The 16,859-nt window shown below is 48.8% G+C and overlaps 1 long non-coding RNA gene and 1 pseudogene across 1 annotated transcript in view; both read right to left on the bottom strand.

Annotated features, from left to right (window-relative positions):
* Positions 1 to 16,859, bottom strand: part of LOC127039912 (uncharacterized) — a 235,179-nt gene that overhangs the window by 20,365 nt on the left and 197,955 nt on the right. The gene's annotated exons all lie outside the window — the stretch shown is intronic.
* Positions 13,602 to 14,536, bottom strand: LOC127058192 (olfactory receptor 51G2-like; annotated as a pseudogene).

Here is a 16,859-nt window from a genome sequence, read left to right as displayed (position 1 = left end):
GTAAGCAATGCCTCCCTCCATAAATCTGTAGTGGGTCAGTCCTATCCTATAGCATCATCAAATTCATCCCCACCCAGGGGCAGTAGCCTGAGTAATCCATCCCCTGCCCCGACCTGTGTGCCAGGCAAGCAACTCTTCTCTTTAGAATCATGCAGTTCATTCCCATCCGGTGGAAGTTGCCATCTCTAATCCACCCCCACGTCTTGTACAGTGGGTCATTCCATTCCTCAAGCATCATACGGTTCATTTAACATGGGGCAGTGTGTGTGTGTGGGGGTAGATGGTGTTGACTGGACTGGACCATCCTCCCCTCCCAAGTGTGGGAGAAAATGTTTTCTGGGAGGAACCCCATGCATCCCAAGGAGGTGAGGTGGAGACGTCAGGAGGAAGGCTGGCCTTTCTGGTATGGTGAGTAGGGTGAAAGGGATCCACCAGCATTTGGGTAATGGCCCCTCCTCCAGTCTCCCAGGATAGGTTCCCAGTAGCATTTGAACCCTGGACCTTCAGCTCTGCAGCATAAAGCACCCCTTAGAGCTAAAGAGGTAGCTGTATTAGTTGGCAGCTATAGTAGGCTGTTATCCTATATGTTGATTCGCTTCTGTGGGTGGGACATGACACACACGCTGCCAGCAGGATACACTCTCACCTCCTCAGCACTAGGCAGGGCTCACCTAACAATCCAGTTAACCTCAAAGCAGAACGTCCAAGGCCCGGGTATTGCAAGGGAAGAGGCTGCCTCAGTGGAGAATGGGACAGGGAGCCTTTCGGTGCTGCACCTCTGGGTAAAAGAAGGCCTGAGGGCAGGGCCTGCTCGAAGCTATCTGCTCTCTCTGTTCCACAGCTGCCCTGTGCACCTGGAGAAGCTCCCCTTGGCTTACAGCCTCAGGCTCTTTGAGAGGAGGCTACAGTACGTGGCCAGACACCTGGATGAAGTTCTGACACCGGAAGGCAACTTACTGGGGGCACCAGACTGGGGGCTGGGTGGGAGGGGATAGTGAATGTAGAGAAGAGGGAGCAGAGACAACCAGACACTCCAGGATCCTAAAATAATGGGGAAAAAGCCACTAAGAGGCTTTTGCTTGCAAGGTGAGAGACCAGTGAAAGTGAAGTGAGGGATTATCAGAAATTAAATGTAGAGATTACAAGTTGCGGTTGTGAGTAGGATCAAATCCTTCTGTACGGCAATATCTGCCAGCAGGTGACTATCTAGCACCTGCCCGTGTTTAGTTTGAAATAAAAAGCCATCAAATGATACTCTGTGAGGGGGTGTCCATCCCACATAGCACTGGAAGGGGCTCAGGTGGCCAGGCAGGCCCATTAACTCCCCAGGGTGCACGTGGAGGAAGAACCAGGGAGCAGGGAATGAATTTCAAGCAGGCTCAGCTGGGCAGGAATAGGCAGGGCCTATAAAGCCAGGAAGCTGGCAACAGATAGAGGCTGTCTTTGGAAAAGGCAGCCCCTCCCCAGGAAGAGGGGGGAGTGTTTGGAGCTGGTGCACTCAGAACAAGGTGGGGAACCAGGAGTAGTAGGAAGCCTTCCAGGCTTGGAGAGGAAAGCTCAGAACTGCTCGGTTGAGGGTTCCTGGCCTGGAGCCCAGTGTGAAGCGTGGTCTCGGGTTTCCCTACCAGCCACCAAGGGCATGGCATAAACCAGCGGAGCAATGAACAGGAAAACTATCTGGGTCATTGTGGAAGTGACAGTGACCACATGTGACAACTGGAAGAGGCATTGACCTCGAGAGCTAATCCCCAGAGTAGGCAGCAGACAAGTAGTGAGGGGACACCACATGATACACCCAAACACTAGTCATCAGCTGGGTTCAAACCCAGGACTTTCAGGACCATAGCACAGATCTCCACCACTGGAGAAACTCCATTATCTGGGAGTAATAGTATGTTATTTGCCTCTAGTGTGTCAGCCATTAGAAGAGGACAATTTTCCAGTGGGTTAGAATGTAAGAACATAAGAACAGCCAGACTGGGTCAGACCAAAGGTTCATCTAGCCCAGTATCCTGTCTTCCAAAACAATGCCAGTGCAACAGAGGGAATGACCAGAACAAGGAATCATGAAATGATCCATCCCCTGTCACCCATTCTGAGCTTCAGACAAACAAAGAGTAGGGACACCATCCCTGCCCACCTTAGCTCATCGCCACTGAGGAATTTATCTAGTTCCTCTTATAGCTTATAGTATTGGTCTTCACAACATCCTCTGGCAAGGGTTACACACACTTGCTCACATCTTCCTCCCCTAAACCAATTGTTTTAGCAAATCATTCTATTAAAATAGCAGTAGATCCCCGATCATGCTCAAGGCCCCATTGTGCTAGGTGCTGCACATGTGCATGTAACAAAGGGGTTATCGTTCTAGATAAAATGAGTGCCAGCTCCCCCTTTCAGTCCTTTGTTACCCAGTTGATGTCCTTGTGTTAGGCTGTGGTGTACAACGCATGCCTAGGCACTGCCTCATTGCATTACTGTTGGAAGGCTGTGTCCAAGCCCTGCCTTTGCTCAGCAAGGCTATGTTCTATCTGTCCCTGTCTGCTCTCTCTCACAGGCCGGGTGTGTCGACATCTGCAATGAGTCAGTTGTCCTATTCCCTTATGGAATCCACCACCTCTTCCCTCTGGAGTCCCAGCTCCTTTTCCCTGAGAGAAGCCTCCATGACTTGGTCAGAGCCCCTCTACCACACAAGGGAGATCATGACTGTCGCAAGCTTGGAAGGATCCACTCATCCTATCCAAGCTCAGCCTCTTCCCAGTCCGCCTGCCCACAGCAGACGAGACCAGCGAGAGCAGAACATAGGTCTGGACCAGATGTCAGAGCATGGTTCCGACTTCAACATCCGACAGAAGCATCTGCAGAGCCAACTGGGGGCTCCACAAACCCCCATTCCGGGGGAGCCATTGCTGGGTGAGCAGGACATCAAGCAGCAATGGGCATTCAACAAAGATCGGCTCAATTGTGGATTTCCAGCAAAGGTCTCAAAGCCCCTGAGATCCGACACCAGCCCTCAGCATGCACAGGAGATCCAGGAGCCATGTGTCTGCCCCTCAGGACCCTTACCCCAAAAGGCCCAAAGGATTATGGCATCCCCTGATGCCATCCTGGCCAGGCTTATGCCTACGGTCAGGGTCAAGCTGCAGGATCACGTGGCTCAGAAATGCTCAGAGATCCAAATGAAGGCGTTTCCTAAGATTGTGAGAGAGTCGCACAGAGATGCTCCCCTCCTGAGAGATACTGCCCTGCCTGGGCCACTCCGCCCCCACAGGGAGCCAGGCAAGCACAGGACAGTGGCATTCCCAACAATGGAACAACAGCCTGCCCACCCCATCGAACTCCACATAAGGCGTGAGCATCTCGACATGCAGAGGGGGCTGATCACCCTGGACCCAGAGCCCCCGGCAAAGCTGCCTCATGCCATCCAAGCTAGGGGAGCCAGTGTGGAGTTCAGTGAGATGAAGACCGATTTCCTGCAGACGGGGAGGCAAAGCACAAGCTCCTCTTCTTCCACACGTCCTCCAATGCCAGTGAAAGATACCACCGTGAAGATGGGCAGGAATGATGGTGTGTCAGGAAACCAGGTTAACCCAGATCGCTGCACTCTGCCAGCAAAGGTGGGTCTGGCATTGCCACCTCCAGGAACCACAATACCAGAGAAGTCCCTCGAAGCCACACTCCAGATTTGTAGGAGCGAATTGAGAAAGCCCCTTACCAGTGTGAGCGGCACCAAAGGGACTGAAGAGAAGCTTGAGCTGCACATGGAGAGGAAAGTTATCTTGGGAGAAGGCTCCTGCCTGGGGCCAGGGGCACAGGCAGGTGAGAGCAGGGCAGATCTTCCCAGAACCCAATGCCTCCAGGTTGCCCCAGAGGCACCAGGCTCTGAGCAGCTCACAAGATCCACCCTTGACTCTCTCCTTGCTGGGCAGGCTGCACACGACCTGCAGATCAAGCAGCTGACAGAAATGTTGAGCAGCTCCCGCCTCATGGTGGGCCAGGTCTCAGTTTGCCAGCAGTGCCGCAAGGCATATCCAGGAAAGATGAAGGGCAAGTAAACTCAGAAGGAGACATCTGCTGAGCTGCATGGTCTTCAAGACATCGTGGATTCACAGGGGTTCGATGGAACTGTGAATTCAAAGCTCCCCAGGGACCAGCCGCCAATCAAAATCTGCAAGAAGTGCAGTAAGCTTCGATGGAAGAGACCAGCTGGCTCTGCAGGTGCTGACTTGCCCACAAGATCCCATGGAATTCCAAAGCGATGGACTCCAGGAGACTCCTCAGCATCATCCAACCACAACAAGATGCCAGAGATGTGGATCCTTCCAGCAGGCAAGAGCAAGACACAGGATGGAACTGGGAAAACGGCTCCCACCAAGCAACCAAAGATGGTGTGCATTGCTACGAGTACAACAGGGCTTTCGCAAGCTGCGGAAAAAGCAACTGGGAATCCTGACGGTTCTCCCCCAAAGTCACCAAAGGCCTCCAGAGCTAGGACACCATCCCCTTCAAGGAGCAAAGTTACAGTTCTCAAACAGATGTTAATATACCTCAAGCAAACCTTCAGCAAGCTTCAAAAGAAAGTGAAGTCCCGAATGTCCAAGGACTCTCTTTCCAGAACACCTGACACTAAATTTACAAAGCCACCCTTTTGGAAGGCAAGGGCCTCCAAGGGTGTCCGGTTTCCATACTACTGAATCCCACCCTGCCAGCATGCCCACTAACAGCAGAGACCCACAAATTCCAACATCTCTCTATCATCCTGCGGGTCTGCTAAGCATGCGCTAAAGTGACTGAGAAGAATGGCTTGTTGTCCTGGGACACAGAGACTGATGTATAAGAGACTCTCCCCTTGGAGTATGACATCTAAACCCAGATTCCAAGATGAAGGGGTACCTGGGGGCTTGGATGAGATTGAGGGTGTGGCTAGCTCACTGGATTTGTTACTTTACCTCATATGGTTCAAGAATCAATCCTTCCTTCAAGAAGAAATGATACTAAATTGACAAAGCCACCTTTTGGAAGATAAGGGCCCCAAAGGGTGTCCATTACTGCTATTAGGGTCTTACCATCAATCAAACACAAACCGGCCCCTTGACCCATAAAATCCTGCCCCTCGACCTATAAACCCTGCCCACCTACCACCAGAAGTCCCACTCATGGAGATATTACTTCCGAGGTCAAGGCGGACACATGACCGGAAACAAAGTGTGTCATGTGACCCTCTAAGAACTCCTCGCACTGTCCTCTACCAATCAGGAATGGTTTCACCCCCATAGGCCTATGCCAAGAGGTCATTTGACCAATCAGGGGTGTTCCAGGGTGGGGTGACTCATCCAGATGTGGCTCGTGTGACCCCTCTAAGAACTCCTCCCACTGCACTCTACCAATCGCGATGGATTTCCGTCGCATAGGACCACCCTGAGGGCAGGTTTGACGAATCAGTGGTGTTGCGGGGCAGGGTGTTCCACCCAGATGAGGGTCGTGTGACCCCTCTGAGAACTCCTCCCAGCACCCTCGGCCAATCAGAGTGCAGCACTATCACCCCATAAGTCCCAGCAATAGCGACAGAAGAGGCCATCTTTTACCAAGGATGCATGCTTTAGAAATCGTGGAAATATGGACTCTTTCACCAACTCTGTGAGCACTTTGGATTTTGTTTTAGCCCCGAGGGTCTTTGGACACGTGTGGAGAAAGCAGTAGATCAGCAACAGTTCCGACCAGGGCTCTTTGACTCAGCCGTTGATGGATACGCCGGAACCCAAAACCCAAACTCTCGTGAGGCACCCTGATGAGTGTGATGGCCTCTCATTTTCCAACCCATGTGAGGTGGAAGGCAAACACAGCTTGAGGGAGTCATCGGAGGAGAAGGTGAATGGAAAAGTCATTGCTCAGGTAATGATTAAGAAGTGACCATTGATGATGGGGTGTAATAGGCTTAGGAACTTGGGGTTGGTGGTTGGGTTGTGTATATTTAAAATCAAACAGTGAGGACTTACACTGTTTCTTTTCTGCAAATCTCTCGAAAGCTTGATGATGCCTTTCTAGAGGACATGAATAGCGTTACATCAAGCAGCGAAGATGAAACTGGTTCTCCTTGTTTTTGCTCAATGCCAATACAAATTGTTGAAGAGGACTCCGAGGATGACGGCTATGAGGAGTTTAGGAGGCTTGGCATGGAACTAACTGAGCCAGTGTCACATCGTGCGCGTAAAAAAGTCGTGGAGACTATTGTAAATGTTGCTGTTTATGCTGTCCTGAATAACTGCCTTAGGGAAAAGCTTTCTGAAGATTGTGAGGGCTGTGTCATAGATGTGCCAGCCCAACGGCGCCAGGACTTCAGTAGATATAAATTGCAAGCTCCGGGGCCTGTGTGCTGAACTGTATTTGGAAAGCTTATTAAACACTGTTCTTGCCATAGGGTATGCTGTGCAATGTCTGTGCGTAACACAAGAACATTTAGCGTAAGGGGTGACCTTGATAAATGCTCAAGTATCAGAGGGTAGCCGTGTTAGTCTGGATCTGTAAAAGCCGCAAAGAATCCTGTGGCACCTTATAGACTAACAGAAGTTTTGGAGCATGAGCTTTCGTGGGTGAATACCCACTTCCTCAGATGCATGTGCATCTGATGACATGCATCTGAGGAAGTGGGTATTCACCCACGAAAGCTCATGCTCCAAAACGTCTGTTAGTCTATAAGGTGCCACAGGATTCTTTGCTGCTTTTTTGATAAATGCTATGCAATTTAGTTCAGACCGTGACCATGTTTTAAAGAAAATGACCAAACCGGAAGATGTGTGTGTCACCTTACTGACTTGAACTGGGACCGTATAGAACATGGTTACAACCAAGGTCCTGTAGGGGGACCAAATCTTATGTGAAGGGGGTCCTAGAAGGGGTCTAAAACCAGGTTATGGGTTGTTTGCTATGATTATGCTGTCTGTATGCATGTGTCATTTTGTAGGTGAAGTTATGAATATTGGCTCTATCCTGTCTGTATTTCAAACTTACGCTATCCTTCTGGGTGACATCCCAGGCGAGTTGGTGTCAGCTCTGCCTAGCCTGCTTGATGGCCCATTAAGGACCATCAGCTACACAACTGACCCATTGAGAGAAAGCAGATACACCTTGTGAGTCAGCAAAGTATGCAGGGACTTGTCCATATGACTCCAAACTCCATTTTGCTTGTAATTTTCCACAGTAAGGACAAAGAGGTGTTCTTACACCTGGAAAAGACTATCAAAGGCTGATTCCTCATCTCCATCTTATCTTCAATCCTGCTTCTTACCTCTGGAGGGACTTTGCTACAAACTGAAGCTCTGAACAAAGAACTGATGACCCGATCCCACCTGGGCATGTACTCCAAAGACTTAATTTAAACCTGCACTTTATTCTATCACTGCTACAAGCCTGAACCAAGAACTTTGCCATGACTGTATGTAATTGATTCAATTCAACCAATTCTAGCTCTCATCTGTATCTTTTTTTCTTTATGAATAAACCTTTAGATTTTATAGATTCATAGATTCTAGGACTGGCAGGGACCTCGAGAGGTCATCGTGTCCAGTCCTCTGCCCTCATGGCAGAACCAAATACTGTCTAGAGCAGCCCTGATAGCCATTTACCTAACCTACTCTTAAATATCTCTGGAGATGGAGATTTCACAACCTCCCTAGGCAATTTATTCCAGTGTTTAACCACCTTGACAGTTAGGAACTTTTTCCTAATGTCCAGTCTAAACCTCCCTTGCTGCAGTTTAAGCCCATTGCTGCTTGTTTATTCTTAGAGGCTAACTAAGGTGGACAAGTTTTCTCCCTCGTCCTTATGACTCCCTTTTAGATACCTGAAAACTGCTATCATGTCCCCTCTCAGTCTTTTCTTTTCCAAACTAAACAAGCCCAATTCTTTCAGCCTTCCTTCATAGGTCATGTTCTCAAGACCTTTAATCACTCCTGTTGCTCTTCTCTGGACCCTCTTCAATTTCTCCACCCTTTCAGTACCTCTTTTCCCTCAATTACAAGATTTCATCCTGTGAGTTTATCGATGATGAAACAGCGTGTGTGTCTTGGAAGCACAGAAAAGACCGGTACTCTGTCTCTGGCAATACGAACATCTTCATAGCCTGTTTCACCACCGCTTATGCCCGCTTAGAACTATACAACCTCCTAGAGAGGTTGCAAGAGTGGTGCCTGTACTACGACACTGTCTGGGTCATATTTGTGAAAAGGGAGAGTGAGTGGAATCCCCCTCTGGGGGATTATTTAAGGTCAACTACCGGTGTTATTTTAAACCATCTCCGTAAACCATTTTCCATACCTTCAAAGAATTTGAAGGGCTAACATCAGTGGGTCTGGTACATATAGTTCTGTTAAACTCTGGCTGTAACTTTTTAAAGTCAGGTAACACATCAGTGTAGCAAAAGGTGTTATAGGCTGTAAAATATTTCCACCTCCTAGGTTTTAAAGTTCTGTTAAATAGCTCTACAACCCCTGCTTTAAACTTCAGAATTAGTAAGAAGATGGGGAACTCCATGCCACTTTAACAATCTGCTTAAAGGTTTGTTTAAAAATTCTTTCCACCGATCGGTTTGTAATTTTTGAGGCATGCAACCTTTGCTGAAAATAGCTTGAAAGGCCTTGGATATCTCAACACCTGTCTTGTCTTTTAGGCGTAAGGCCCAGGCATATTTGGATAGAATGTCTATCACTGTTAAGATGTACTTAAAACTGCTGCTGCGTTTGGAGAACCGGTGCATATCCACCAAATTTGCCTGCCAGTGCACATCCACATCTGAAACAATGGTCTTGTTTCTTTTAAAATGTATTGAAGCCGATTTATGTAAAGAGAAAAAAGAACAGGAGTACTTGTGGCACTTTAGAGCGTAACAAATTTATTTGAGCATAAGCTTTTGTTGGCTACAGCCCACTTCATTGGATACCATACATGCTATAAGGAGAGTGATCAGTTAAAGTGAGCTATTATGAGCAGGAGAAAAAAGAATTGTTTCTAGTGGTAATGAAAATGGCCCATTTCCAGCAATTGACAAGAAGATGTGAGGAACTGTAGTGGGGCTCATCCACTCCTAGTCTTTATTGAAGCCTAATTTAATGGTGTCCAATTTGCAAATTAATTCCAATTCAGCTGTCTCTTATTGGAGTCTGTTTTTGAAGTTTTTTTGTTGTAATATTGTGTCTTTTAGGTGTGTAATAGAGTGGCCAGGGAGATTGAATTGTTCTCCCACTGGTTTTTTAATGTTATAATTCTTGGACGTCTGATTTGTGTCCATTTATTCTATTACATAGAGACTGTCTGGTTTGGCCAAAGTACATGGCAGAGGGGCATTGCTGGCTCATGATGACATATATCACATTGGTAGATGTGCAGGTGAAAGAGCGTGTGATAGTGTGGCTTATATGATTTGGTCCTATGATGGTATCCCCTCAATAGATATGTGAACAGAGTTAGCAAGAGTCTTTGTTGCAAGGATAGGTTCCTGGGTTAGTGTTTTTGTCGTGTGGCTGCTGTAGGTTTGCGGGCTGTCTGTAAGAGCGGACTGGCCTGTCCCAAGATCTGTGAGAGTTAGGGATTGTCCTTCAGGATAGGTTGTAGATCCTTGATGATGTGCTGGAGAGGTTTTAGTTGGGGGCTGTGGCAGATTAACAAACTTGCCACCCCTAGACCCTCAAAAAATTGCCGTGCACCCCCATGCACCAGCTCACCTCTGCTCTTCCACGGCAAACCTGGCAGGGAGGGAGGAGAAGGGGACTTGTGGTACGCTCGGGGGATGGTGGCTGTGGAGCGGACATGAGCTGGGGTGGGAAGCGGTTCCTGCCCCCTCTCCTGGGTTACTCCCAGCACCCGTGGGCCGCGGCTCACGTCTGCTTCGCCTCCTCTGAGTGCGCCACTACTCGCTTCTCTCTCCCTCCCAGCACTTTCCCGTGGGAAACCAGGGAGGTAGGTTGAAGGAGGGAAACAGTGCGCCTGGGGGAGGAGGAGGGCCAGGGATTTGGAGAAGGGGCAGAGATGGGGAGGGGGTGTGAGCAAATTACCCGCCCTAAGCCTAGGCCTTGTTGGCATAGGCGATAATACGCCACTGGTTGGGAACTGGTTGGTGATGGCTAGAGGTGTTCTGTTACTTTCTTTTTTGGGCCTGTCCTGTAGTAGGTGACTTCTAGGTACTCTTCTGACACTGTTAATCTGTTTCTTCACTTCAGCAGGTGGCTATTGTACTTGTAAGAACACTTGATAGAGATCTTGTAGGTGTTTGTCTCTATCTGAGGGGTTGGAGCAAATGCGATTGTATCATAGAGCTTGGCTGTAGACAATGGGTTGAGTGGTGTGGTCTGGATAAAAGCTGGAGGCATGTAGGTAAGTATAGTGGTCAGTAGGTTTCCGGAATAGGGTGCTGTTTAGGTGGCCATCGTTTATTAGTGCTGTAGAGTCTAAGAAGTGGATCTCTTGTGTGGAATGGTCCAGGCTGAAGTTGATGATGGGGTGGAAATGTGTAAAGTGTAAGTGTCCCTCTCTGAAAGCCAAACTTTTACCTGTCTTCTATTTAAAGTTTTACTATGCTTTCTGGCCACTTGAGAAAGATGGTTCAACCCGCCGAAGCTCCCAACTTCCCTGGGGATGTAATATATTTTCTTTAAGAGAGCTGCCTGTGTAGAAATGACTTACTGGTACCGTCTTTTACTAACACAAATATGAAAGGGGACACATTCATATTGACATATTTAAATAAATAATTTTTATTCATTGCCTGGTTTAACACGACTTTTACAGCCGCCTGTCAAAACGGATACCACGACCCCTACCATTAGGGAGTCTGAGCTGGTTCATTCTTCCATTTTGTCCTTTTCCGGATTTTCCTCTTGAGATCTGTGTCTCAGACATGAGCAAAAACAGCTGATGCATGATATATTTACTCCTACGTAGTGGTGAGTTGAAGCCAGTTCCCACCAGTTCGCAGGAACCGGTTATTAAATTTAGAAACCCTTTTAGAACCAGTTGTTACAGGACAACCGGTTCTAAAACAGCTTTTAAATGTAACTAAAGTTCGGGCAGCTATCCACCCGGCCCCTGGCCCCAGCTCACTGCCCTCTCCTTCCCTGAACACTCTGCCCTCCTTCTCCTCCCCCTCCCCTGCTTCCAGGGAATCAGATGTTTGCAAGAAGCCTGAAACATGCAGCAGGCAGGTAAGCTGGGGGCAGGCGTGAAGAGGGCTCCAGAGAGGCATGGCACGGTCCAGTCCAGCTCAGGCTGAACGTCTTCCTCCGGCCTGGCCCCTGGCCTGTCCCAGGCTGAGCGCCCATGCTCAGTCCTGGCCAAGCACCCCCAGCTCTGGCCTCAATGGCATCGGCCCAGCTCGGGCCCCACAGCGCTGGTGCCAGTCAAGACCAAACTGCTCTGGCTCGGCTCGGACCCCAGGCCAGTGGTGCCGGTCACAGCCTAGTGGCTCCGGCCCACCCTGGGCCCCGACTCCCCGGCCCAGCTCGGGCCCCAGGGTGCTGGTCCTGATACCGGCTGAGCAGCTCCTGCCCTGACCTCGCGGCACTGGCACTGGTCCAGGTCCCGACTGAGTGGCTCTGTCCAGCTCGTCTCAGGCCCCCGCAGCGCCCATTCCGGTCATGGCCAAGTGGACCCGGCTGAAGCCGAATGGCTGCAAGCAGCGCCGTAAGGGGGCAGGGAGCAGGGACGAGGTGTTGGAAGAGGGCAGAGGAGTTCGGTGGGTTGTTGGGGAATGGATATGGGTCAGGGAAGTCAAAGGGCAGGGAACAGGGGAATTGAAAGGGGGCAAAGGTTCGGGGGGGCAGTCAGCACGTAGCAAGGGTTGGATAGGGTGTGGGGGGGCAGGAACAGAGAAAAGGTGTGGTTGGATGGGGCAGGGGTCCCAGGTGGTGATCCGGAAAGAGACGAGGAGTTGGATGGAGTGGCAGAGGACAATCAAGAGAGGGAAGGGGAATGGACGGGGCAGGGGTCCCGGGAGGTATCAAGATCATGGAGTGTTGGATAAGGTATGACCCTTAGGGGGGCACGACCACCTCGTGGGGTGAGGAGGAGGGAACCTGTTTGACAGCTCATCACTGCTCCCACGAGGCTACCAATGTCAGTTCTCAAAGACCTCTAGAAAGGCATCGTCGAGCTGTTGAGAGATTTTCAGAAAAGAAACAGCGTAAGCACCCCACTGCTTGTTTTTAGATTTACACAACCTCCCGGTTCCTAATGTCATTGCACCCCACCATCAATCGTCACTTCTTATTCATTTACCTGAGCAACATCTTTTTTCTTCACCTTGTCCACTGGTGACTCCCCTGAGCTGCGTTCGTCTTCCACCTTTGAGGGGTGAACAACGAGAGGCCTTCATGCTCATCGGGTGCCTCACGAGGGTTTGGGTTTCGGGTTCTGGCATATCCACCAACAGCTGAGTCAAAGGGCCCTCGCAGGAACTGTCGCTCATGTAGCGCTTTCTCCACACAAATCCAAAGGCCCTTGGGGCTCAAACAAAGTCTGAAGTTCTCACCAGACTGGTGAAGGAGTCCATGTTTCCACGATTTCTAAAGCACGTGTTCCTGGTAAAAGATGGCCTCTTCTGCCCCGATTGCTGGGACTTATGGGGTGATAGTGTTGCGCTCTGATTGGCAGAGGGCACTGGGACGAGTTCTTAGAGGGGTGAGACGACCCTCTTCTGGGCAGGTCACCCCACCCCAGAACACCACTGACTGGTCAAATCTGCTCTCAGGGCGGTGCTGTGTGGCTGAAACCCATCGTGATTCGCATAGGGCAGTGGAGGAGTTATTGGAGGGATCACACAAACCACTTCTGGATAGCTCACTATGCCCAGAAATACCCCTGATTGGACAAATCTCCTCTGAGGGTGGGCCTACAGGGAAGAAACCTCTCCTGATTGGTAGAGGGCAGTGGGAGGAGTTCTTACAGGGGTCACATAACACACTTTGCTTCCGGCTGTGTGTCCTCCTTGACCCCGGAAGTAATATTCCCTATGGGTGGGACTTCCAGTGACAGGTGGTCGGGCTTTAAGGGGTCAAGGGGTAGGGTTTACACGGCCAAGGGGAGGAGTTAGGGTTTGATTGATGGTAGGTCCCTTATACTGTTTCCGATGTCCATTCTACTGAATCCCACCCCGCCGGCATGCCCATTAACAGAAGGGGTCCACTAATTCCACCATCTCCCTAGCAACCAGCGGGCCTTGTAGCATGGGCCAAATTGGCTGAGAACAATGGCTTGTTGTCCTGCGACACAGAGTCTGATCATAAGAGACTGTCCTTGGTGAATGACATTTAACCCCAGATTCAAAGCTATGACTGTTTAGGGGCCAACATCGCACCATTCCTCTGACTCTCCATGAACAGATTGACTTTGTAAATGCTGCTGCCTGGCTTGGTCTCTTTTCCCCGGAGTGTTGTCCTCCCTCAAATGCGGGTGGGGTTGGCCCCCCCTAAGCTTCAGGTCTTAGACCCTGTATTAGCCTCTCTCGACAGAGTGGAGATCAGTAGCTCTTGTTTCCTTGTATATAAGGGTCCAAGGTGGAATAGGTGGTCATAACCTGTGTCACAAGCTCTGGAACCGGATGATGAACTGACTCTTTACTTTACAAACACTCTGATTATCCTCGCATGAAGATGGTAGCTTTTCATGCTGTACGCAATTGGATTCATTAAAGGAGGAACCAGCAGGTAGATGTAGGCCAAGATCATTTGAAGCAAGGGAGAAGAGCTCTTCCGGAATCTGTGTATGACAGTCATGCTGAACTCTGGCATGCAGAAAGGCAGGATGGCGCAGAGGTGGGAGACACAGGTGTTCAGGGCTCTAAAGCATTTTGTTGGGGACGTGATGCTCAGCACTGCTTTGAGGATCATCGCATAGGAGAGGAAAATGAGCAGCGAGCCCAACATCACCATTATGACTGTAAAAAACAAGCAATAGATGTTGTCGACTGTGATGTCCGAACAAACCAGCTTCATGACGTCCTGGTGCAGGCAGTAGGAGTGGGAGAGGATATTGGCTCAAAAGAATTAGGACCGTTTCAGGAGAAAGAGGAGTGGAAATATTACTGCCACTGCTTTTAGCACAAACACCAGTCCCATCTTGGCTATTCTCGGCAAGGTTAAGATGGAGGCATATCTCAGCAGGTTACAGATTGCGATAAAACGGTCAAATGCCATCAACAAGAGCACATAGGATTCAATGAATTGCAGAGAGAGGATGAAGAATATCTGAGGAAAACAAGCATCAAGGCTGATCACTCTAGAGTTTAAACAAGAATAGGCCCAGTATCGTCGGTATGGTGGCTGTCAATAAGCCAAGGTCTGTGATGGCCAACATGGAAAGGAAAATGTACATGGGCTCATGGATGATTGGATCTGTTTTTATAATGAACAGAATGACTGAATTTCCTACTATGGAAATAGCATACATGAAGCAGAAGAAGACAGAGACAGAGATGGATGTCTTCCTGCCCAAGTATCCCGGTGAGGAGGAACCCTGCAGGTGTGAATTTGGTGTCATTGACAGCTGACATACCGTACTGGGCAGGTCCGAGAAGTTTTGAACTTTCCTTCCTGAAAGGAAAGAGAAGAGGAAAGTAGACAATATTTAACAAGACATCTTTCTGCTCTGAGTGCAAATCTAGGATTCCCAGAAGCTCGAGGAAGATCAGAAAAAACATAGATTTGGATTTATACCCCCAATAGGATATGCCAATAGGAAGATAGGCACTGCCAGACTGGATCAGACTTGCAGTCCTTCTGGCTCAGTAACCAGTTACACATGCATCAGGGGAAGATGAAGGAATCCCTGCATTAATGAGCTAGGAGGTTAACTGCTCCAAGGGAAAGTTTCCTCCAGGCAACCACTAGTTAGACATATTTTGTGGTGTAAATCCAGTCCCTCTTTGAATCCGGCTAATCCCTTGGCCCCATTTGTATCTAGTGGATGAGAGTTCCACAGTCTATTTGAGCACTGTGTGAGTTTGCAATAATGACATTCACACAGACACTCTTTCTAGCCCTCAACTTCAAAGTGTGGCCCATTTATCATGACGTGTGTACACATATGGCAAGTGCATGGTGAAAATGGTCATTGTGTTTATCTGTCCTGCATTTAAGTTATTCATAAACGTGTTTCATTGCCTCATTATGTACCTTATTTTTTTTTCTCTGCTCATGATGTTCAAATTATGCCACTGCCTCTTTGCAGCACATGGGATAAATTTTCAGGGTCTGGTTCTGAGTTCAATAACGGCATCACTCCAGATTTACGTGTGTAAATTCGATCGGAACTGGAATCTATTAACTTTCCCTTACAAATGCTCCCAGTGATACACTCTGACCCCAAGAATCCCTCCAAGAGAAGCTGAAGTGCTTTGCCTAGCCTATGTTGACTGAATCCAGAGAGTTTGATCATCCTACAGGTTCCCCTTCATCCTCACGGGACCCGCATCTGCTCCCATGCAAGGGATTGTAGTTATCTGGTAAGCTACAAGCTAACATGGACAGTTACTTCAGCTGGATGAGGGAGGGGTTGGGATCGCAAATGGGTGAATAGTGCAAACACTGTGTTTGCACTAATATCCAGTTAAGTGTGCTAGTTACTTCAGCCAGGCTTTTTTAACAGGTGATGGAGGTCAATTACATAAAAAACTATCACACTGCTCTTTCCAGCACCTCAGCTCTCCTCTTTGCTGAAACACAGACCAGCGGTTCTCTTTTGTCTCAGGACTTTTTGGAAAGTCTTGCACGGCTATTGTAGAGTTATTGTGTGCATGACCCTGAATGTAAGTATTACAAATGGCTTCTGCTCAGTTACAGGGATGAGTTCCATACAGCTGTTCACTGAACAGAGAGTTAATAGCACAAACCCATTGCAAACAGTTACCACTGCTCCTTCCTGTAGCAATTCCAACAACTCTGCCGCTGGCTTTCAATATGCAGACATGTCATGAAATGTTTGTTTGTAATATTTGTATTACAATGAAAAGTTTTGACATAACATTTACACAGCTGTACTTTAGCACACACATGTCAGCCGCAGGCAGAAACCCAGCTGGACCTATTGAGCTCGGTGCTACATCCACATTGTGCGGTAGCCCAGGGCCCAGTGTGAGGGTGGGATAATGGTGAGATTTCACCCCATGAGAAAGGAGGCTACGAGTCCTGACATTTGGCCCTCGGAAACCAGAGAAGGGAAAGAGATGAATATAGCCCTGTAATGCTGTGGGGTATCTTCAGGGCAGAAGTGCTGGAGCCTTCAACCAGTCAGAAAACAAAAATACAGGCAAGTCGCATTTTAGGAGCTTTTAACATGCGCAAATTCAGCTTTGTGCAGTCGGTAAAAACAGGGAAAAAAATTACAATTTAAAAACTGCATCTATAGTGCAGGCGATTGCGCCCGCCATTCAACTCAATGGGTGTTTCACCATTCGTGGTTTTCACTTTACACGCTAACCGTGGAACGGAACCCTCGCATAAAATGAGACTTGCTTGTGTGCCCTCAGAGCAACACAGCTCTGAATTCCTGCATCTACAATCCAGTCAAAGTAAAGTTGCTGAAAATGCATTTGCTGATTAAATTTCCAGCAGCAAATAGACCTGATGCAATTTGGGAAGTAGTCACTGATATTCCATGGGCTCTCTTCTTCCTCAGCCCCTGGCAGGATTGGGCCCAGAGCACATAGCCCCTCTAAAAATGGGACTCCTTGAGAAATCACTGCTCAGGGCATCAGGGTTTTAGCACTGCAAGCTCGCTTTGAATGTCAGATTTCTGTGTAGATGAAATTACTCCCCATGGAGCATGGGCAGATGTAGGAGAGGGGTTCCCAATCTATCTACTGCTACTTGCCCTCC

This window comes from Gopherus flavomarginatus, chromosome 1 (assembly GCF_025201925.1).
Source record: "Gopherus flavomarginatus isolate rGopFla2 chromosome 1, rGopFla2.mat.asm, whole genome shotgun sequence".
NCBI classification, from domain to species: Eukaryota; Metazoa; Chordata; order Testudines; family Testudinidae; genus Gopherus; species Gopherus flavomarginatus.
Note: the sequence above shows the minus strand (reverse complement) of the source record. Positions and strands in the feature narration are given on the sequence as shown.